Source organism: Magallana gigas, chromosome 8, assembly GCF_963853765.1.
Source record: "Magallana gigas chromosome 8, xbMagGiga1.1, whole genome shotgun sequence".
Classification (NCBI taxonomy): Eukaryota; Metazoa; Mollusca; class Bivalvia; order Ostreida; family Ostreidae; genus Magallana; species Magallana gigas.
In genome coordinates, this window is record NC_088860.1 from 49942605 (window position 1) to 49964623 (window position 22019).

A 22019-nucleotide genomic window follows, 5' to 3' on the forward strand; every position below is an offset into this window, starting at 1 on the left:
AAAACACGCAGAACAAACACGGTATCCATATGTAAGCACATATTCACCTGTATTGTTTCTAGACTGGAAATGCCTGTCTAATCTTCGCTTTACACTTTCGTACAACAGAGACATAGGACCGATCGAAGTAAACAATAAAATCAGGTATAATTTTTAAAAACATTTTCTTTCCTATGAAAGTTACCTAACAGCGTAGCGAAATAGGTTAGAGCGTTAACTCATAGGTTCGAATCCCGCTGGGGCTTTTATAATGTGTTACCTTTCAAAAAAGAATCTTAAAAATATTGTTAAATTTGAAATTTTTAAACCGGTGAAATTTCGGTTTTAATTAATGTGTAATTGTGTGAGGTGTCCCATATATACCACCTTAATTTTACTATTAAGTACCCTCTAGGCAAAGCCCAAGGAGATTGTTGCTGTCTCGAGGGACAATAAACTTGCTGTTGTCCACTAGCTAAGCTTAGTCTAGTGTGTATATATATATATATATATATATATATATATATATATATATATATATATATATATATATATATATATATATATATATATATATATATATATATATATATATAATGCTATATTCCATTTTAGAAATAAGAAATGTAAGACTGTGTGAACTTCGGATAAATTATGGTCAAATTGACAAAAATAGATATAGGAATTTCAGTTTCATCTTAAATCCCATATATATATATATATACATGTATATCAGATGGTTATGTGATTTTGTTGAACACGTAAATGTCGACAAGTCAGATAAAATTATATGGAAATATATGTCTTTAATTATTAGTTGTCAGATCTTAATGATCATGTTATCTTGTCAGATTTTTGGCGCCTTGTCACTTATTCACGTGATTTAAAAAAAAATCAACACGAAAACGCGCCCACGCCCAATTTGTGCCATCCAGTTGACATCATACTTTTCTGACAATTAAGTCGCCATTAGGACACAATTATTCAAATGGAGAATTAATTTTGTTGATAAGATACAAATTGCATCGTTACTTGCCAAAATGTTGATGACTTCTTGGCTGTAAACAAGGAATATCAACTTAAGTTTGTCGTCTGGAGATTGAGCAACAATTTAATAACCATGCATTTTACTCGTTCAACAGGTTGGGAACAATACTCTTATAGAAAGACAATCTCGCTATTTAAGCGAGGTCATCCTTTTTTAATTACAGTAAAAAAAAAAAAAGAACATTCCCGTAAATGCGAGATTTTTATGATGTATTTCAAATAAATGAAAAATCCAATTAAAATAAAAAATCCGAGTAAAAAAAGCAATGTAAAGCAATTTTACTTTCCTATCTAGACTGACCTTTGTGGCCTAAAATATCAGTGCTCCATTGCTGCAAATAAAAATAGGATGAATTTTTTATCATGGAAATCATAAGTATTTTTGCACTGAAAGCGAATTTTCCAATCTTCTTATAATACGAAAATTATCAGTTTGTGTTCATTTTGATGATACTGTTTGACCATGCAAAAGAAATTAAATCACATGCAAAAATTAGTGGTTGGTATTCCTTTTATATTTTGATCTTGGCATGACCATGCAAGCTACGGAAGGTTGTACCAGCAATATTTTACACCTATGGAAAACAAATATTTTTCAGAAAATTAAGGACGACGGACCCAGTACATTTCTACAATAGTGATTTTCATGAAAATTTTATATGAGTTAAAGTTCCTAAAGATATATCAAAATCAATCAAATTTTTTTTAGCAGGGACCATTTCAAAAATTGATCGTATTACTTCTCTTCTTCAATTGAACATTGGGGGAAAGCGTTCTTGTGAGAGATAAAATAATTTCTAAAAATTTACAATAGGTTTTCTACCAAAATTGAAATATGATACTTATATGATGATGTTGAATTGATATCATGTGAGAAATGACCATGTCATTGAATTCGTGTTTTCGAGGGCAGATGCTAAAGTGAAATGTTATTTTGTTCATTTTTTTAACGACAAGTATTGCGCAAACTCAAAGAAAAAAGCTTATGTACATAATTTTTAGATTGATATCTGAAACAAACAACTATTAGAGCGGCTCAACATTTTCTATGATAAAATACTTCAAAACGTAAGCACAGTGACGCTTTTAATCTATTTTCAATACAATGTGTATGATTTGTTAACTCTGTACATGGTTGTTAATAACTTAAGCTGATATAAAACTCACTACAATACTGTGACACCCCTAAAGAAAATTGCGCATGTTAAACAACACAAGCGTATTTTGGCAAGTTCTTATTATACCAAGTTCAGCCACTACTTTTACTGTACAAAGTGTGTATTGATGACGTAGAACAGCTATATATTGCGTCATAAGCGATTTTTCCATTGTATTTTAATGATTGTGACGAAATATTGAGAAGTCGATGTTCGTAACAATCACTCCATTTAGGTGCGCGATAGATCTGCGCAAAGCGAATTAGGTTCAAATTGAGAAAATTCAATGCAAAATCAAATAATGATGAAAGAAAATCGACGAGCTATATTTTATATATAAAATGAATCAAATTTTGAACGAATAATTCTTGGTACGACTAACATGTTAAAAAAATAATCACATTTAGGTGGCACGGGACAGGTGTTTTTTGGATACATTTCATTGTAGCCAGGGGATGTGGGTCTTCGGAACTCTGTAACTAGAATTTCCTTAGTTCCCATTCAGCACAAATACCATTAATTCACTCTTTATAAGGCCAATCACCAATTTTTGAAGAAAATTACTAGTCAAAACCTGTAAAATTTTCTACATACTGGTTTTTATGAGATTCTGACCCTTTCATATTTTGCTAATTTTTCATGATTTATTAGCTTTTTAGACCTCCCCTACCCAATTCCCTGCAAAGGGTTGACCTTCCTTACCGTGTGCATGTTGCATCATCACATGTCAGAAACCTACCGGTGTATAGTTTACGACGTCCAATCCATCTACTTTTCGTGTTATTTACCCTCTGTCTGTAACTTGTAATTTTACTGTGTAAAGTCAACATAACAGTCATAGCCGCAGGTTTCGCATTTTACTTCTGATTCTCATGTACCTAACATAAAGGGCCTACATATTGCATATTAATTTCAACAAGAGACATCCCTATAACTAATGGTAATCATTAAAAATCATTTCATAAATTTTAGCAACACTCATAAGCCTTCAAGTACAGAGATTCTCAATTTTACAAAAATATTGACGGTTACTTTATCCGAAACTGTCCCTTGCTACCTTATTACCGCTAGAAGTTTCCGTAAAAAATCTCCTGAATAGATTTAGTTTGTAACTGGATTTGGATGAAACGCAGCTGTAAATATCAAAGTTTGAAACAAACATGTAGTAAGTGAGCCCTTATCATTAATTAGTTGTGAAAATATTCTTCCGGATATCCTTCTGTTTTAAATAAATTATAATAATGAAAAAACTGTGTCAAAATCTCGCATTCACGAGAATGTTTTTATTACTGTAAAGAGGGATAATCTCGCTTTAGCTATAGGGTAATTGTTTCTATTGTTCAATTGACCAATGTATTTTTAGACGGAGGCTGTTTAACAGCCTCCGTATATTGTGATTGTCTTGCCCGTGACGTCAAATAATGAGGATTCCTTAAGCACCATCTAGCGGTGGACGAAACAATGAATGATTATGAGATTCAATGAATAAACATGGTGTGCTTCTTTGTCTCTGTCGTATATCTTTTGCATATTATCAGTTAATTTCCCGCGGAAACGTATCTCCCTTAACAGCTGCCCCTCCCCGCAAGTGATTTGGGAAGTGTATTTTACAAGCTGATAAGAGTGTCGCGCGTAAAAAAAATAGATAGAATCGACAACAAATCTTGTGTATGATGCACACAATAGCCATAATATATATCATCAAAACTGGTACCATACAACTGAACTTGAGTTCTCTGCAAATTCAAAATAAATAGCAAAAATAAGTTCATTTGTGTATTGTGTCCATTGTCTTAACGAGAGAGAGAGAGAGAGAGAGAGAGAGAGAGAGAGAGAGAGAGAGAGAGAGAGAGAGAGATAAAGAGATTGTTGTTGAGAAAAAAGAAGTACATACGAATTAAACTTCACAAACGCAGTATGTCAATCTTTAAATGAAACTCACTAACAATGTATAATACTTCATTGTTAAGTATGCTTCCTTTCTTTTTACTTGAAATCAAACATATCAAACAGTGTAGAATACATGTACTTCATTGTTAGACATACTTTTTTTTCTCTTTGCTAGAAATCAAAACATCACAAACAGTGTAGAATACTTTATTGTTAGGCATACTTCAGTTCTCCTTACTTGAAATGAAAACTTAGAACGAAACTGTTTTACCTTATCTTGGAAGGAACACGCGGTGCACCTCGCGCGTTGATTCGAATAACAGGGGTAACACGTGGACTTTGACTGAAACTGCATGCTGGATTCAATCACAATGTACTATATTTTTTTGTGGATGCTAATTTTATGAATATATAATATTAGTATATTTGAAATGAATGTACTTAAAATTACGCCTAAAACGCTCTCTCTCTCTCTCTCTCTCTCTCTCTCTCTCTCTCTCTCTCTCTCTCTCTCTCATAACGATCATAATAATAAGAGAATATATCTGGATCGACGACACTCATTAATCTAGAAACCCCTTCTGCAAATAGGAAAGGGGGGGGGTTGTTGTACAGTTAGACAAAGTAGTTTGCAATTTAGAGGTTATCTTTTGTCTTTAACAGGGTGGACATTTCTAGGATATGCCGTTTTCTATCTGGGTTTGCAAATCACTATACACAGGATTTAATATCAAGTGAACTTCAACGAAAAATACACAAGAAAAAAATGTGTACATAAAAAGTTTGCATTGTATTTTTCGAGTTCGAGTTGTATACATGTACAGTTTCCCATGTTGTTTTGTAATGCAAATTAATTTCCTCCTTCCTCTTTTGTAAAGAATAAACACATTTAAGTAGTAATATATTAACAAGCTTATAAGGTTAAAATAAGAGAACAACACTAATTATTTTAATATTATCTACCTAACTCTGATGTCAACCTGAAAAATATCATCGCGACCTTAAATTGCCATAATATTAAACCGCTTCGCGAATATTCTAACATGAAACGCGGTAAGCGCGCTGTTTATCCTTAAATTAAAAAAAAAAATCATATATTGACAATAGTTTAATTTCCTCCGAAATGATCCCTCCGTCTATCAGTACTTTCAGTATTTTGATTCTTAAATGTCGGCGGGAAACACCGATTGACGGAAGAAAATAGACCGAGGGTCGAGTGGTCTTTCGAGACAATTTTGACAAATCGGCTGATGGACGACCGACCGTATAGGGATTACGTTAAACATCTACCGTCTATCATGCGATACATGTAAACAGCGGACAGGCGGACGACCCCGTGCTGTTGACTTTTTGTAAACAAATTAAAGCATTGCCCACGTGTTGACTCGTCCGATACCAGCGTCGGGTGATCATGTTTCTTCAGCAGGTCGGGTACACTACCTTATATGGATAGCATTATTTAACACGTGACAATATTTTCGTCAAACAGATTCTCCAATCCAGTGAATGAGTTGCAATGCATGACGGTCTACAACGTGTTTACGATTCAACAGACGCACGGGGTTTTTGTCTGTTTTATTCACAATATTTAATTGCTTGCTGGAATGTTTGTACATCTTGATTTTTACTTTAGAAGGTAAAAAAGGAAAGATTACGTACCATTAACTTTGTTCCATGCTCACATTGAAAAATACTGTTGTTTTAGTTGATCAATTGTTGCTTTCAAAATGATCAGTATCAAACGACTGACAAACATACGCATACAAGTACAAACAGGTTTTGATAAGAAAAAACTGCACAGTTGTGTATTGGTGACTTTATCATTGTGCACTAAAAATAAATACAGGTAACTGTTCATTTTTAACATACGTGAATAGCCACGGTAGTCAAAATGCACAAATATACAAACGCAGAAGCGCAAGCTGTGCAGCATATAGTATTTTGTCCGTTAAGCATTCTGATGAATGTCCCTGAAGAAAATATCAACGCGCATTCTAATAATGTTGTCTTAAATATGGGATATCACGTGAAAAAACGACACTCACTGCTTCTAATTCTATAGGACGTACCTCTCTTTTGAACATTGACAATGGGGTATTTAGATAGGTTGATATAAGTCCTCATATGCAATATTTTTTAAATGTGAGCATAGAAATTGAAGTTCAGACATAATTGTCCAGATTAATTTCATAAATTCTGAAAAATCATTCAAAATGAGTTTCCAAAGGACAATTCAAAATGGTATATATTTTCAATACGCTTTGTATACACTGAAACTTGTAGTAGCCCACAGTGCCTTGCAACTCATTCACCTGATTGGCTTGTCGATAAAAGTAAACGGATGGCTAATTTAGTATGCAAATTTATGCCGACGTCACAAAATATAGTGGTCTCGACCTGTTCAGCCGATGATACAAGGAAAAGGACTGCGAACGATAGCATTGTCTAGCCGCCTAACTAAAAGTCATTTTTTGAAAGTTGTCTTATTAACGTTATTTTTTTTTAAATAATGTAAACATTTATGTATATTTTCATTAAATATAAATGATTTGGTCAAACACAGAGAGATAACTTTGTATTTTGGGTTAAAATAGCTCATTTCATAATAAAAAATAACGGAAAACGGAAATGTTTTTTTAAAACATCTCCCTCCCCCCCCCCCCCCAGTGAAACAAAAATTCCTTTTGAGGGGTTTTAATTATTGTTATTTAGCATTTTTTTTACCAAAGGATTTGTTGTTTCACGGGGGGGGGGGGGGGGGGCATATTTGTACAGACCGAAATACAATTTAAAAAAAAAAGAATTTTGCTTTGTAAATTTTTGAAAAATAATTAACACATGATATATATGATATGGATTAAAATGAAATTTTACTTTAATATATATCATTAATATGTTATTATCAAGTATTTATGCACATATTGGCCGCTAAATAATATTTATCTCACTCATAGAGACCGATTTTAATGACATTTTTTTAAGACCCCGCGTTAGCAAAACTTTTGATTAAAAATAAATAATTTGATTACAAATTTTATTTTGATATAAATTGATTAGGATTTGATTATACTTTATATTTGAAAACTAAGTTTTTGAATATCTGTCAGAAATTCCGTTAGCGTTCGCAGTTCTTTGTTCACCCGACTACCGGCTTAAATGTGACGTAGACATTAGCGATGACATTTTCTCAGAATGAAAAAAAATATTACTTATGATAATGAAAAAACAATCTGTTGCAGACCTTTATTTGTAGTGTTATCTTGCAATTTCCAAAAGAGGGTTAATTACCTTCTCTTTAATAACAAATGCATATTTTTGAAAAGAATCTGGGGGAATAAGCCGAGGCAAAAAACCACATAGGTCCATTAAAAAAACTAACATTTTTTTTTTCTAACAAATTTCAATTTTGTTACATTTATTAAACATATGTAATCATATACATTCAGTGCTGCCATAACCCAGAAAAAGTAACTTCACATTTAATTGTTATTAAGACAACACAATAGTTATATGCTATTTGGCAACAAAATGATATAGAAATCGGATGTTCAAATTATATTTTTTCATAGATGGGTCATCGTACCATTTTTTAAAGAACGAATATTGATAACACATATTAACGTCTATCTTTTTCGATTTTCCAAAAAATGGTACGAAAACCCACTCTATGGTAAAAAGTAAGTTTTCTTCTTTTAATTTTTACGATTGGTCTTTAAATGTCTAAGTCCAGTTGTTTGCGTAATACTGATAACAACACAATCAGCTATATTATACCCTCTAAACAAGCGAATCGGTGGTGTAGTGGTAAGCGAGGAATTCTTTGAACAAATGTCACTGTAAAAGCGGGTGTTCGAATTGGTTGGTTTTTTTTTTGTTTATCTTTTTGTTTACACGTTAAAATGTAATTTTCTTTTATACTTAATAATACAGTAAAACTCGTTTAGTACGAACACGGATATAGCGAATTCTCGGATATAGCGAAGTCTTTCAGAGCCCCCGATAAAATTCTTAACAAATCTTTGCAAATTTTTACGGTTATAACGAATTCAGATATAACAAATTTACGGATATAGCGAACTGATTTTGAGTCCCGTAGAGGTGAATTATAACGAAATTTAACAATTTTATAACGAGTGTCTTTACAGTTTAAAAAAGTTTGCACTACCCTTTAACATAATAGTTTGAATGAATCTATTTTCATATAATTTTTTCGACTTGCAATCCAATTATTAAAGGTATCAAAGTAATGTATTTTTATTCTAAGCCTCAATTAGCAAAAATTAAAGTCAGGTCTTAGAATACAAGAATACATGTATATATATATATATATATATATATATACATGTATATAGTGAATTCGCTATAGTTATTATTACGAATTCCTTTTACAGATATTATGGATATAACGAAATAAATCCATCGGTCCCTAGAACTTCGCTATAACCGAGTTTTACTGTATACATTGTTAAAATGTATTTTTCTTTTCTTTTCTTGATAATTAAAATTTGCTAATAATAACTTGAAATAATTTGATATGCGTTTTCTACTACTTTTATAAAATATGAAATGTATGTTATTCTCTTTAAGATCGCACGATTTCATATTGAAAACATATGGTTGTTGTGCATGCAAGAAACTATTGTGACGCGAGGCGAACTCGTCAACACAGTTTTTATAGGGTACGTGGTTTTTATTGTGAATATGACAGATTAAGTAATCCACACCGAATCACACTTAGTAATAAATCTTCTTTGAATGTTGTAAATCCCAAGAAATAAATTCCAATGTAATGATATATTGATAAACCTTTACTCTTATTTATAAAATAAGAACCAATTCTATTCTACCATTTATTTCTATATAATTAAAAGCATGTAAAAATAAAAGAATGAAATTGAACACATTTAATCCCAACTTCTTTAAATCCTAGTTGATTTATTTACCCAAAACTTACCAAAATCCAATTAAAATGACCAAGATAAATCTAATAATATGATTTAATATACCATCAAGATTTGAATTTTACCAAACACCAGAAGTTGCACCTTGGTAAATATTTCGGTGAAGTTCGGTGTAAAATTACAGAGATTCTAGTTCACCGGCTACACCTGTTAAAATAATTTAGGTGCAATCGGAGAAATCATAACTAAAATAATAAAGAAGGGGGGGGGGGGGTGCTGCTATTTAAATATATAAGCAAACACACTATAATTTCACCGACACCGACTGGTGTTAAATAAGTTTACCAGAGATCTCGGTGAAATAGTTGGTGTCACTTGGTAAATCCCTAAGAAAACACAATTAATTAATTCATTACCAAATCTCCACGCGCTCGCCTTAATTGTTCCTCCGACATCTTCGAAACCAACAAGACTTCAGTTATTTAAAGAAAATTTACACCCTTTTATACCAGGCCAACCCGCAATGACAGATACAAATGGACAGTTGATAGAGATGCTCCTCGCAAACTCCCCCCTCCAAGACTAACCCCTGCTGTGATTCAAGAAGTTGGGCAGCACTGAAAACAATTAACACAAACATTAAGTACTATTTACATAGCAAATCACTACTGCAGAAATCATTTAATCAACTTTAAACTACAGTATTTTATAATATACAAAAAGTTATTATATTATATATTGATTATGCTCTTAAAATTTATAACACTATTAAATGGCAAGATAAAACGTTCCATCTCTGAATCCTTGAGAGTCTTGTTAACACAACAGGGACACACGCTGGACAAAAGCATGTAATTGTGCTCAAAATGCAGAATACAAGCTAAGTCAAACATACAGTGTGCGCCTAACGAAAATTCAACGATTAACTAGGCATGTATTTCATTTCCAATTGTATCGGCAGGAAAATCACATTACAAATGCGTGTTTTGTTGTGAAAGAAAAAGCATAGTAGTTGTACCAGAAGACACATAGACCACTCGAACCAATGACCAACACAAAGTATGACCAGTGACGAATAACAAGTCCCCTTGTTATCCGCTAGTGGTTTGACTACCGCTGTCTTCCGTGTGGTATATATCATAGGCGTCGGAACCGGGGGGTGGGGGCGGGGGCGCTAACTTTTATTTGCAAATTTATACATACCAAAGACCTTTTTTTGCTTGTCAATATTTTGTACAAGTCTAGCCTCCTCCCCACTTTCCATTTGATTCCGACGCCACTCATTTTGTTTTTGGAAAAACTTGTTTTAAATACCTAGAAAAGGTGTTACCTAAATTCCTCCTATGATGTATATGATAAATTAGTAAATAAAATAGTTTACATTAAGTAATCAACATTTTTGTATTTAAACTCTTTAAATGAGTACGTGATTGTCATTTCAAATTTGCCAGTTTAAAGTATATGTAAATACTATAACATTTAAGCACAGTTACGCCGTTTTGGACATTTTCATTTGGACAATACTGTCCACCGTTTAAATGCCCAGTTAACTCGTACGTTTATTACTTCTTATTAGAGGTATGAAAAAGTCGTGGGCATTTGCAAAGGCTTATTCCCCCAGATTCTTTAAGAAAAATCCCTCAAATTTTACACCTGGATTGAAATTTTCTTAATTGTGAAAATATAACAAATGACTAAACCCATTAAAGGATGTAAAAACAATTTATGAATATCAATGAAGCTACAAAGATACAAAGTATAACGTTTTCAAAAACAATTTTCAAGAATACTTTAGTCAGAATTTTCTTCTATTAGTATTTGTTTTCAAATACCAAATGAAACCATTTTTTAATTGAATTAAACAAAAATCTCAAAGATGATAAAACTAAAACAATTATCAAACTTATTATATTGACCTTATGATGCTGGAATAAAAATTAATATGAGGTCAATTATTTTGAGATATTGTGTCTCTAAATGTTTTTAATCATTTTATCAATAGTTTTGCATTGCGTATGTGCCATACGATATTTATCAGGAACGAGTGAGATAAACCAACAGAAAATATGCAAAATTATGTAGGCTTTATGAAAAGAATTTAACTTTTATTATTTTAGAACTGCCAAAAATGTTTTAGTGGTAAACGAAATTTAAAAAATAAATTATTCCGAAGTTCCTCTGTTTTGCCATAAGCCTATTTTTGTTTGAGCCTAGTTTTAAAATATAGCAAAAATATCGAATGTTGTGTCATTATAATTTATTTTATAAAGATGTTTTGTGCTAAAGACACATTTTACTACACTTTACTTTACTAGCTGACACCAAAAAATGGCACGATACGGCATTTTCTCAAAATATTTAGCTCCAAACAGGTCAACCGTCAAAACCACGTGTTTTCCGTTTGTATGTAAACGGACTGCACATTCCCCTGAAAGCAAAATCATTTATGTGAATCAAATCTGAAGGTCACTTTTGATTGATTTTATTACATGAACTTCAAAACGAAAAGATTTTTTTTTTAAATAAATACATATTTTGCACATAGAATATCATGTACAAAAGTAGTATACAGGTTAATTTGTTTATTTATGAAGTTAATGCTACGTACTTATTATAATTAAAATATTAGGTACATGTAACATTTAATATATAAATAATGAATATAAAGGACATATATTTATTCCAGAAAAAGCTGGATGGCTACAAGTTTCCAGTATACTCAACAGAATTATGCCCCAGAAATCAGACAGAGTGGAACGAGAGGTCGTCTGCAATCAACTGTACAGAGGATAATGGATACTTGTGTTTCCCAAACGAAAAGTTCACCCAGCTGCTGGAGTTCTGTCATACAGCTCGTTTCATATGGATACAGGAAGGTAAACTATTTGCAACTAAACGATAAAGCTGGTAAATTGTAATTGGCTGCTAGTCATGTTTTAAGTAGTTGTTCGGTTCTGTGGAGCTAGTATGCACGTCTAGTTCAACCCAACACTTTGTCTACGCAACACAGCTTTGCAGAGAGAGAGAGAGAGAGAGAGAGAGAGAGAGAGAGAGAGAGAGAGAGAGAGAGAGAGAGAGAGAGAGGAGAGAGAGAGAGAGAGAGAGAGAGAGAGAGAGATTGTACGAGATCTACTATAGATAGGTTATTCTAAGAAATAATAAAAGTAAACACAAGTGAATAAATGGTACAATATTATATTGAGTTCTAAATTTATTACATTAAAGTTTTGAAATATTTGTCAGCGGTAAAAATTGATTAAAAAGAAGATGACGTTATACAACTTGATCCTTTACCTTTTGATCTGACCTTGAAGTTCTGAGCGTAGTATTTTCAATTCACCTATTATTTAAGAAACTTTTGTTGAAACTGATAAACTGAAATTAAAGCTTTACCTTCATAATATGTCTGTAATTCAATATATTTTTGTGTATTAAAAAACTATAATAATGTTATCTTATATCCGCACATGATGAACTAAAAATAACACAAGTGACACGTTCGTAAAAATGTAAAATTCAATAAAAGGATTTGTCATATTTAATATAATGCACATTCTGTAACTTTCCTTTCACTCCTTTCTTTTCATTTTTTATTGCTTATTTGTTCTCCCCCTCCCCCTCCCACCCCATCCCCCCAAACTTTCCATTTTTTTTTCTACTCTGTTATTAATTTTTGCTTTGTTTTTAGCGTATTTGAGCTGAAAGCTCAAGTGAGCTATTCTGATCACATTTTGTCCGTCGTCCGTCTGTCCCTCTGTCTGTCTGTCCGTCTGTCTGTCCGTCTGTAAACTTTTCACATTTTGAACTTCTTCTCTAAAACCACTTAACCAAATTCAACCAAATTTGGCTCAAAGCATTCATATGGAAAGTGTATATAAATTGCAAAAATGAAAGAAAATGTTTCATTGAAAGCGGAGAAAACCTCAAAACTGTAAAAAAGGGGGTGCATTTAAAAAAATCTTCTTCTCAAGAACTACTGAGGCAAATTCAACGTAATTTAGCATAAATAATCCTTATGGGAAGGAAAATATAAATTGCAAAAATTAAGTGCTAATTCTGTTTCAAATCTGAGTTATTACGAAAATAATAATAAAGGAAAGGTGTGTTTCAATCAGTTTAATAGCTTCGGGCTCGGCATCCGGTAAAATGGGTAGGCAAGAATTGGTCTGGGCAAAACAAAAGATTGGCAGTTATTAATCTGCTAATCTCATTAAAATTTCAGGACATTTGATGGACCAGTATATTTGTATTCGCTGTAAATATTGCTGCAAAATAATGCGTATTTGGAATTGACGATTGCCGATCTGCCCCGGCTTTTATTTTGCCACGGCCCGGGTTTGCATACCCATTTTACCAAGACTCGTATTCCATAATTCTAAAACGAGGTTCTTTGTTTAAAGCAGCCATGACACTATATGATAAACGGGTCGATCTGACAATGATGAATTTGTTTGTTGTGCAACAGTTCGTGTACGAAGGGAATCTTTGAAACATGCAAAATTCATTGGTGCCGATTTTGTGAAGTAAATTGAGGCTAAATATTTCAATGCGTTGACAGTTTTCACATATGACGGTGGTTTTTAAAAGCTTGTGATTTTCGTTTCGTTTTCATTTATGCTTTGCGTTAACCTGGGAACTGTAGCTTGTATTTCGTGATTTTTACGTATCAAGTCAAACAGAGACTTCGGTAAATCAAACAGTTTACTGTTTACCTGCGCAAATTAAGCAAAATATGATGTATTAAGAAAGAACTAAAATGCAATTCATTCAGGCTATCGGTAATTCGGTATCATCTTTTGCGTAATGGTAGAATAATGCAATATGTTTTGTTGAGATACTCGGCATTTTTTCGAGTTTATTTAGTTTAGATAGAGTTTAATATCGCTGACGGAAATATGTAGGTATATACATGTATATGATTCATTTTGAAAAATAAATTGTGTTCTTTATTTGTTATAGTGCATATTTCTTGTGTTTAATCGTTTACAATTTCTATTTACTTACTATACTTGAGTATTAAGCTTCGAATTATAAGCAAGATACAGGGATTTGCTCACAATTCTATGTTTGTACACAGATATGAGGCCATTCATTTTTTTCCATTTTAAATGCCGAATAGGAAATACCAAGTTAAAAATCTTAAGCTGCATGAATGTAATAAACTCATGTGAACAAAATATGACTCAAACCTAGCAAAATTTTGAGCTCATCTTGCTTATAATTCTACAATTGACGCTGACATTTTGGTGGATCATTAGAAATTCTATATGAATAAGAGTATGTTAAATACTTGTACACAAAAAAATAAAGAATGATATGATGTATAAAGAGGGGCCCCCTCTTTATACAATGAATAATGTGAAATGTGAGTAAATAAAAACGACATCGTTAAAAAAGTTTCCATAATTCTGACACATTTTTGTTGCGGGGATAAAAGAATTATCGCTATTCCTAAGAAAATATTACAGCGGAAAATTATCCTGGTGTGTAGCCATTTGTTATTTTTGAATAAAAATGAAAATAATGGGTAGGCCATAGTAAATTAGAGTGATGTGCCTGTCAATATGGTAACATTGATTTTTATAGCTCTTTAACATGTCACGTGACAACATTTTTCATTCCAGTGTATTCATCAATCAAGTGTGAGTAAAGTTATAAAAGTCACGAGTTTACGCGAAGTAAACAAGAGTCATTTAATTATAACGGAGAAGACAAATTAAGTGTTGAATATATTTAATTTGAGAAATTGAGCGCACCGAGGTGCAATTTTCTTCTTCACATATACACATGTAGGATTTTTTTTATAAAATACAATAACTATTATATTTAAAAAAAAATACAATAACTAGTAAGTAGTTGAGGAAGAAAATGTACCTATATGCTCTCATATATTTTGATCGCTTTATTAAGTGGGGGAGAGGGGCAGAACGAAAATACAGAGAATTAGAAGTTATATAACAGTGTATTCCTTCCAACTATTTAGTTCTTTATCTTGTGTGGGATTTTCTTATTCTGTGTAAAAACAGTATTTCATGAAGGTACAATGTCAAAGATTACGTGTATGCAAAAATAAGTGTAAAATTCGAATACTTTACAATATTTATTTTTTTTTGTTATTCTACCGAGGGCCATATGGCACAATATCTTTTGAACGCCCATTGTTGCTCAGGTGAGCGATGTGGCCCCTTGGGCCTCTTGTTATTACATGTTTTTTCTTTTCTTTCTCATTTTTTCTCTACACTACATATACTTTTTTATTTTCAACCTTAGCAATTAACCATTATTATTTTTTTTTTCATTTTCCTATCATAAGCTATTTGTTTTGTTTATGTTTTTGCACTGTACCTCCTTCCAATGCCCTTTATAATATTAATCCATTATACAAAATTCCATTGCAACATATATGTATATATATCTTATATGAAATTATATAATTACTCATATTATACCTTGACTACAGGAGAGAACATAAATAGGCATTGTGCCTGCTGTTCAATCCATTTCAATGTATTTATATACTTGAATAAAATACTTATTAAATTAAATAATGCACATTGTTTTTCTGCTTTAAGGAATTGAAATGTTTGTTTTAATATATTTCTTAAGAAAAAGGATCTTTAACTAATATGAATAAAAAGAATTAAGCCATTTATTTCGAGTATTTCAGAAATTATTTAAAAAAAATTAAAGTGGTGCGATGAAGGATAATTTGTGGCAACATACTTATAAAAAAAGCCAACCTGCTCCAAAACTTGAACTAACTTTAAACAAAAAAATTGAGTGCGTTTAAGTCTGGACGAAGTCAACCCACTTTTTCATGTAATAAGGAAAATGAACATTTTTTAATTAAGGAAACACTTAACGCACGTAAGTCACTAATCTGGACTTCGATTAGTTTTAGTATGTTACTTTCTAAACAGTAATGGATAATAATATACTTTCTTTGAGAACAAGGAGTGGACGACTAACGAATTGTATCAACAAAACGTTCAATTATCAGTCATTGAAATGATTACAGGAAGAAGGTCCTTGGCACCTCATGTTTCTCTTCTAAAAGAGATACTTGAATGCTCTGCTGTATATGAAGCATAGTAATATTATCGATAAATAAATTCGGGATAGTTTAACAATAGTTTATAATTTTTCGAATTCGGTCTTAACACACCGTGTACCTACACAACAATAATAGTTATTGAAAATGATAATTATTGACTTTTCCTATCAAAGAACCATCCAAATATTGATGTACTTTTTTCTCTAATTACTAGCGTGGCATTCTCTATCAACAGCGTAAATAAACTCTAAAGGCTGTTTTGGTAAAACAAAAAATTAACACACGATTGCCTTTGAAGCATAGCGAAATCAAAACTTATACGACCGCTGTTTTTGAGTGAACAAAATGGTACAAAAATTTTTGTTAAGTTTGTATAATCATGGTTTTTAAAACAAATAATATGAAACACAAATTTCAATCTTTGTATAGATCTTACAGAGCATTACGGGTAACAAAAGCAAACTTTAACCCAGTTCTAAAAAACATTAATGAAACCATTTACATTTACAAAAATTTCATTAAGCCCCCTTAACTGCAAAATATCAGCATTTTAATTCCATGACAATGCTTCTAAATTCTGCGTGCTCATTCTAATATCATTGTATTTATTTCTTGTTAGCTCACCTGAGCTGAAAGCTCAAGTGAGTTATTCTGATCACATTTTGTCTGTCGTCCGTCTGTCCGTCTGTCCGTCCGTCCGTCTGTCCGTAAACATTTAACATTTTCAACATCTTCTCAAGAACTACTGGGCCAATTTCAACCAAACTTGGCACAAATCATTATTAGACAACGAGGATTCAAAGTTGTAAAAATTAAGGGTCACATCCGTTTTTAAGGGGAGATAACTAGAAATAAATGAAAAATTTCGAGAATATTTCAAAAATCTTCTTCTCAAGAACCAGAAAGCCAGGAAAGCTGAAACTTGTGTGGAAGCATCCTCAGGTAGTGTAGATTCCAAGTTGTGAAATTCATGACCCCCGGGGGTAGGGTGGGGGCCACAACGGAGGGTCGAAGCTTTACATAGGAATATATAGAGTAAATCTATAAAATCTTCTTCTCAGAAACTAATCAGCCTGGAAAGCTGAAACTTGTGTGGAAGCATCCTCAGGTAGTGTAGATTCAAAGTTGTGAAATTTATGACCCCTGGGTGTAGGGTGGGGCCACAATGGAGGGTCAAAGCTTTACATAAGAATATATAGAGTAAATATTTAAAAATCTTCTTCTCAGTAACTAATCAGCCAGGAAAGCTGAAACTTGTGTGGAAGCATCCTCAGGTAGTGTAAATTCAATGTTGTGAAATTCATGACCCCTGGGTGTAGGGTGAGGCCACAATGGAGGGTCAAAGTTTTACATAGGAATATATAGAGTAAATTTTTAAAAATCTTCTCCTCAGAAAGAAATCAGCCAGGAAAGCTGAAACTTGTGTGGAAGCATCCTCAGGTAGTGTAGATGCAAAGTTGTGAAATTCATGACCCCCGGGGGTAGGGTGGGGCCACAATGGAGGGTCGAAGCTTTACATAGGAATATATAGAGTAAATCTTTAAAAATCTTCTTCTCAGAAACTAATCAGCCTGGAAAACTGAAACTTGTGTGGAAGCATCCTCAGGTAGTGTAGATTCAAAGTTGTGAAAATCATGACCCCTGGGTGTAGGGTAAGGCCACAATGGAAGGTCAAAGTTTTTCACAGGAATATATAGAGTAAATCTTTAAAAATCTTCTTCTCAGAAACTAATCAGCCAGATGGTTCTTTATAATTGTTAAGACTTTGGCTCCAGGACAATTCTTCGGCCTCACAAGAAGGTTCAGAGTTTGATGTAGCTTTATATCCCATATATAAACAATTGTTAAGGGTTCTTTGAGAACTGCAATACTCAAAGTGTGATATGACTATAACATCATCCTGTTAGAAAAGGGACTAATGATTACAAACATAAGAATATGCAGGGGGAAAAATGGATTTTATTTATAAAGGATCTACATGTATTATTGTATATTGTCCAGATTGTTTGTGTTGTGAGTCCATTAAGCTGATTTTATTATACCTATTGTTCCTCAGGTGAGCAATGTGGCCAATGGGCCTCTTGTTTTAATAATCAATATATGATTTCATTTCAGGTTATTGTTTGTATCTAAGAAAAGATGACTCGAGGATATATTCATACAGCTGCAGTAGATTCCAATCCGGATGTCATAACTCTTCCTTTCCATCATATGATTTGTTTAAACGTAAGTCTCTGGGAGTAAAGTATATAGCATAAAACAAAAGCATAAGTGGTTTTATGATCATTTGTTAAGCACCAATTTTTGTTCGCAAAATCAAATTTTTATTGGATTAAGATTTATGACAAAAGTTTATCGATACAGCAATCGTCTACGAGTGAAAGTGACTTAAATTTTGAAACTGACAAAATTTCGAATATTAATGAAACTATAGTACACTTTCTTATAAAATCCTTTTTTAAATGTATATTCAAAATCAATAAAAATCATTTTAATGATTCTTTTGAAAAAAAATCTTTCTGTGAATGAACCATTTTGAAAATTTCTTTTATTTCTTATGCATATTCTTCGTTTGGTTTTGGAAAACATCAATATTAAACAATTCATGACTGTCAGGTGCAAAAAAAAAAACAAACTCAAAACCCCCCCAAAAAACGGTTTAACCTCAGATGATACGACGTGCTTGAGTTGTAATCGGTAGTTTGCTATCTTTTCTTGGGGGAAAACTCGTTGTTTGGCCATGGAAACTGAAGCTTGTACATTATCATACTTTTTCCCGATTAGTCAATGGTAAAAAAATATCTCACAAATACATGTATATCGTACAATGTTACTGTCTCGAAATATAAGCGATATTATGTGAAGAGAATTAAAGAACTTTTTGAGTGCCCCCTTCGATCACATGCATTTTGCCTTGCCCAATTTATGTTTTAAGTCAATCTATTAAATACATAATACATGAATTGAAATCACAAAACTCCTCAAGTATTTACCGGTCAGCAGAGGATGCTATCTCCTCCCATGCACCTGATCCTACCTCAATCTTTTTGGAGGTCCGTGTTGCTCTGCTTTAAATTTGTATTTCGTTTTATGGATTTTTTGAGATGGTTGACGGATTGTTTTTGTCGTTTTTTCATTTCATCACAGTAGTCAAATCAATTTTCTGTAACATTTGTTGTATGTTCCCTAATGCTAGTATAAAGATTTGAATGTATGTCGATGAATTTATTTCCACTTTCTGAAGCTTTCTTTAAAATTTAGAAGCTATAATGTTTAGTTATTGAGGATAATCGTGTTGTATATCACGACAAAAATAACTTTTAGTTACAAAGTTAAAAACTACGAAGGAAAAACAGAAAAACCTCATTATTGCATGTAGTGTCAATATTTTTCTACATATACATGTAAAACACAGTTATACAATCACGCTTATAAAGAATTGACGCTTGACGTTGAATAAACGTACAGTGCGCATTCGGAAGTTACGCATGATGTTTGTAAAAATTATATTTAAAAAACTAGACTCTTGTTGCAAAAGCAACAAAAAGGTCTTCCGTTTTGATATACATGTATCAATTTAACTGTAAGACATTGCTTCTCTAACAGCGAAAAAAGTGGATATGATAATCATTGTGAATGATATATACGGACATTACTTGCATGTAAAACAATGAGAATGAAAAAGAAATCAATTTCTGAAGTACTTTCTGTGACGACCGGAAGTAACGCCGAACTAAACAAACATGTTAACCATTTGTATAATCATAAGTTAATCTTTCCTCAAAGTTTGGTTGTTCACGTCTCTGCCAAATCTAAGATCTCTTTGAAACAATATTTTTTTTCTCGGGAACGGAAACGGACAAATGGAAGTGATTAATTAAAACAAAAGCTGGTATTTCTCATACATTTGCTCAGCGTACATCACTGTTTGTCAGGCTAGATGAAAAACCCAAGAAAGTCAGTTAAACTTGTTAAAAACATGATTTGTTTGAACCCTTCTTGTAAGAACCGGAAGTGACAGTTGACAAAATTAAACCCGTTAAACACATCCCCAATCAAATTTCTATCAATCATGAAAATTTCGTGTCTAATTCGCTTACAGTGACAAAAATCTCGCGGACATCAAATTTGTAAAAAGGAAAGCTACATAGAGACATTTGAGATATCTCACCGGAAGTAAAATTTATTTGCTAATTTAACATAATATAGATGACATATGTTAGATTGTATACTGATATTTTCATTTTATGTAAAATATATAAAATATGAATAAAACAAATTTTTGAAGTGCTTCCGGTGACAACCGGAAATTACGCCAATCAAAGCAAATTAGTGTATACACATGTACATACATAGGTCTATCATCCCACAAAGTTTGATTGTTCAAGTCGTCACCGTTTTTTAAGATCTCTAGGAAACAAGGTTTTTGGTCTCGGGACAGGAAACGGACAAGCGGAAGTGTTCAATGAAAATGAATATTAGTATTTCCTAACCATTACACAACAGGACTTTATTGGCTATCAACATATCTTATATTGTCAAACAAAAACAGTTAAACTCTGAAACAACTTGAATTGTTTGAACACTTCCGGTGTGGACCGGAAGAGACGGTTGACAAAATGAGACCTGTTAAACACATCTTCTATCAAATGTCTATCATCCATGTAAGTTTTGTGACTTGGTCACTTACAGTTGATGAAATCTCGCTGTAATAAATATTTGGTTTAAAAAGAGTACCTGAGATATTTAAGATAACTTACCGGAATTAATTTTTTTGTGTTTATTAATCATCGGATAGATGACATATGAAAGCGTTTATACTTATGTTTCAATTCTGTATTAAACAAATAAAATGCGTAAAAACAAAATGTTTGAAGTGCTTCCGGTGACGACCGGAAGTTACGACGAACAAAACAAAATAGTTTAAACACATCTACAACTATAGGTCTATCATCCCTAAAAGTTTGGATGTTCAAGTCTTTATCGTTTCTGAGATCTCATTGTCCATAGCTTTTTATCGCGGGACAAGAAATGGACGACAGGAAGTGAATTTTGAAAAAATAAAAGAAAAACTCCTGTAGATATTATCATTTTCTAGCAGTCCTAAAATATCAAGAAAATCTATCCAGCCATCTCTGAGAAATCTGGTTAAACTTTTTAAAAACTTGATTTGTTTGAACTCTTCCTGTGTGGACCGGAAGTGACGGCGGTTGACAAAATAAAAACGATTAAACACATCTTCTATCAAATGTCTATCATCCATATAAGTTTCGTGTCTTGATCACTTACAGTTTCTGAGATCTCGCGGTACAAACATTTGTTTTAAAAAAGGCTACATGAGATATTTGAGATATCTCACCGGAAGTAGAATTTTTATGTTTAGTTAACATCGGAAAGATGATATATGTAAACATTAGCACTTATATTTCATTTCTCCGTGAAATATATTAAATGCGTAAAAGCATAATTTTTGAAGAGCTTCCGGTGACGACCGAAAGTAACGAGGAACAAAACAAAATAGTTTAAACACATCTACAACTATAGGTCTATCATTCCTCAAAGTGTGGATGTTCAAGTCTTTATCGTTTCTGAGATCTCATTGTCCATAGGTTTTTTCCGCGGGACGGGAAACGGACGACAGGAAGTGAATTTTGAAAAAATGAAAAAAATCCTAGAGATATTATCATTTTCTAGCAGTCCTGAAAATGTCAAACAAATTCATCCAGCCATCTCTGAGAAATCTTGTGGACAAAAAAAGGAAAAAAAAAATAATAATAAGAAACACTAGATGCGATCTCGTTGCGAGCAACGAGTGGGTCTTCCGTCCAATAATTTAATTTCACGTGATTTAATTAAATTTAAAATTTTCACAAAAAATTTAAAATTCATCCAATCATTTCGAGAAAGATGTAATTAGACGCAGAATTCTAAGCCCAACTTAGATCTCATGTTAAAAATTAGTCTGATGTCATTTAAACACGATTTAATTAA

General features: G+C 32.4%; 1 protein-coding gene across 2 annotated transcripts in view; it reads left to right on the forward strand.

The window, feature by feature from the left end:
- LOC109617652 (serine/threonine-protein phosphatase 6 regulatory ankyrin repeat subunit B-like) overlaps positions 1 to 22019 on the forward strand; it is a 343082-nt gene that overhangs the window by 292868 nt on the left and 28195 nt on the right. The window lies entirely within an intron of this gene.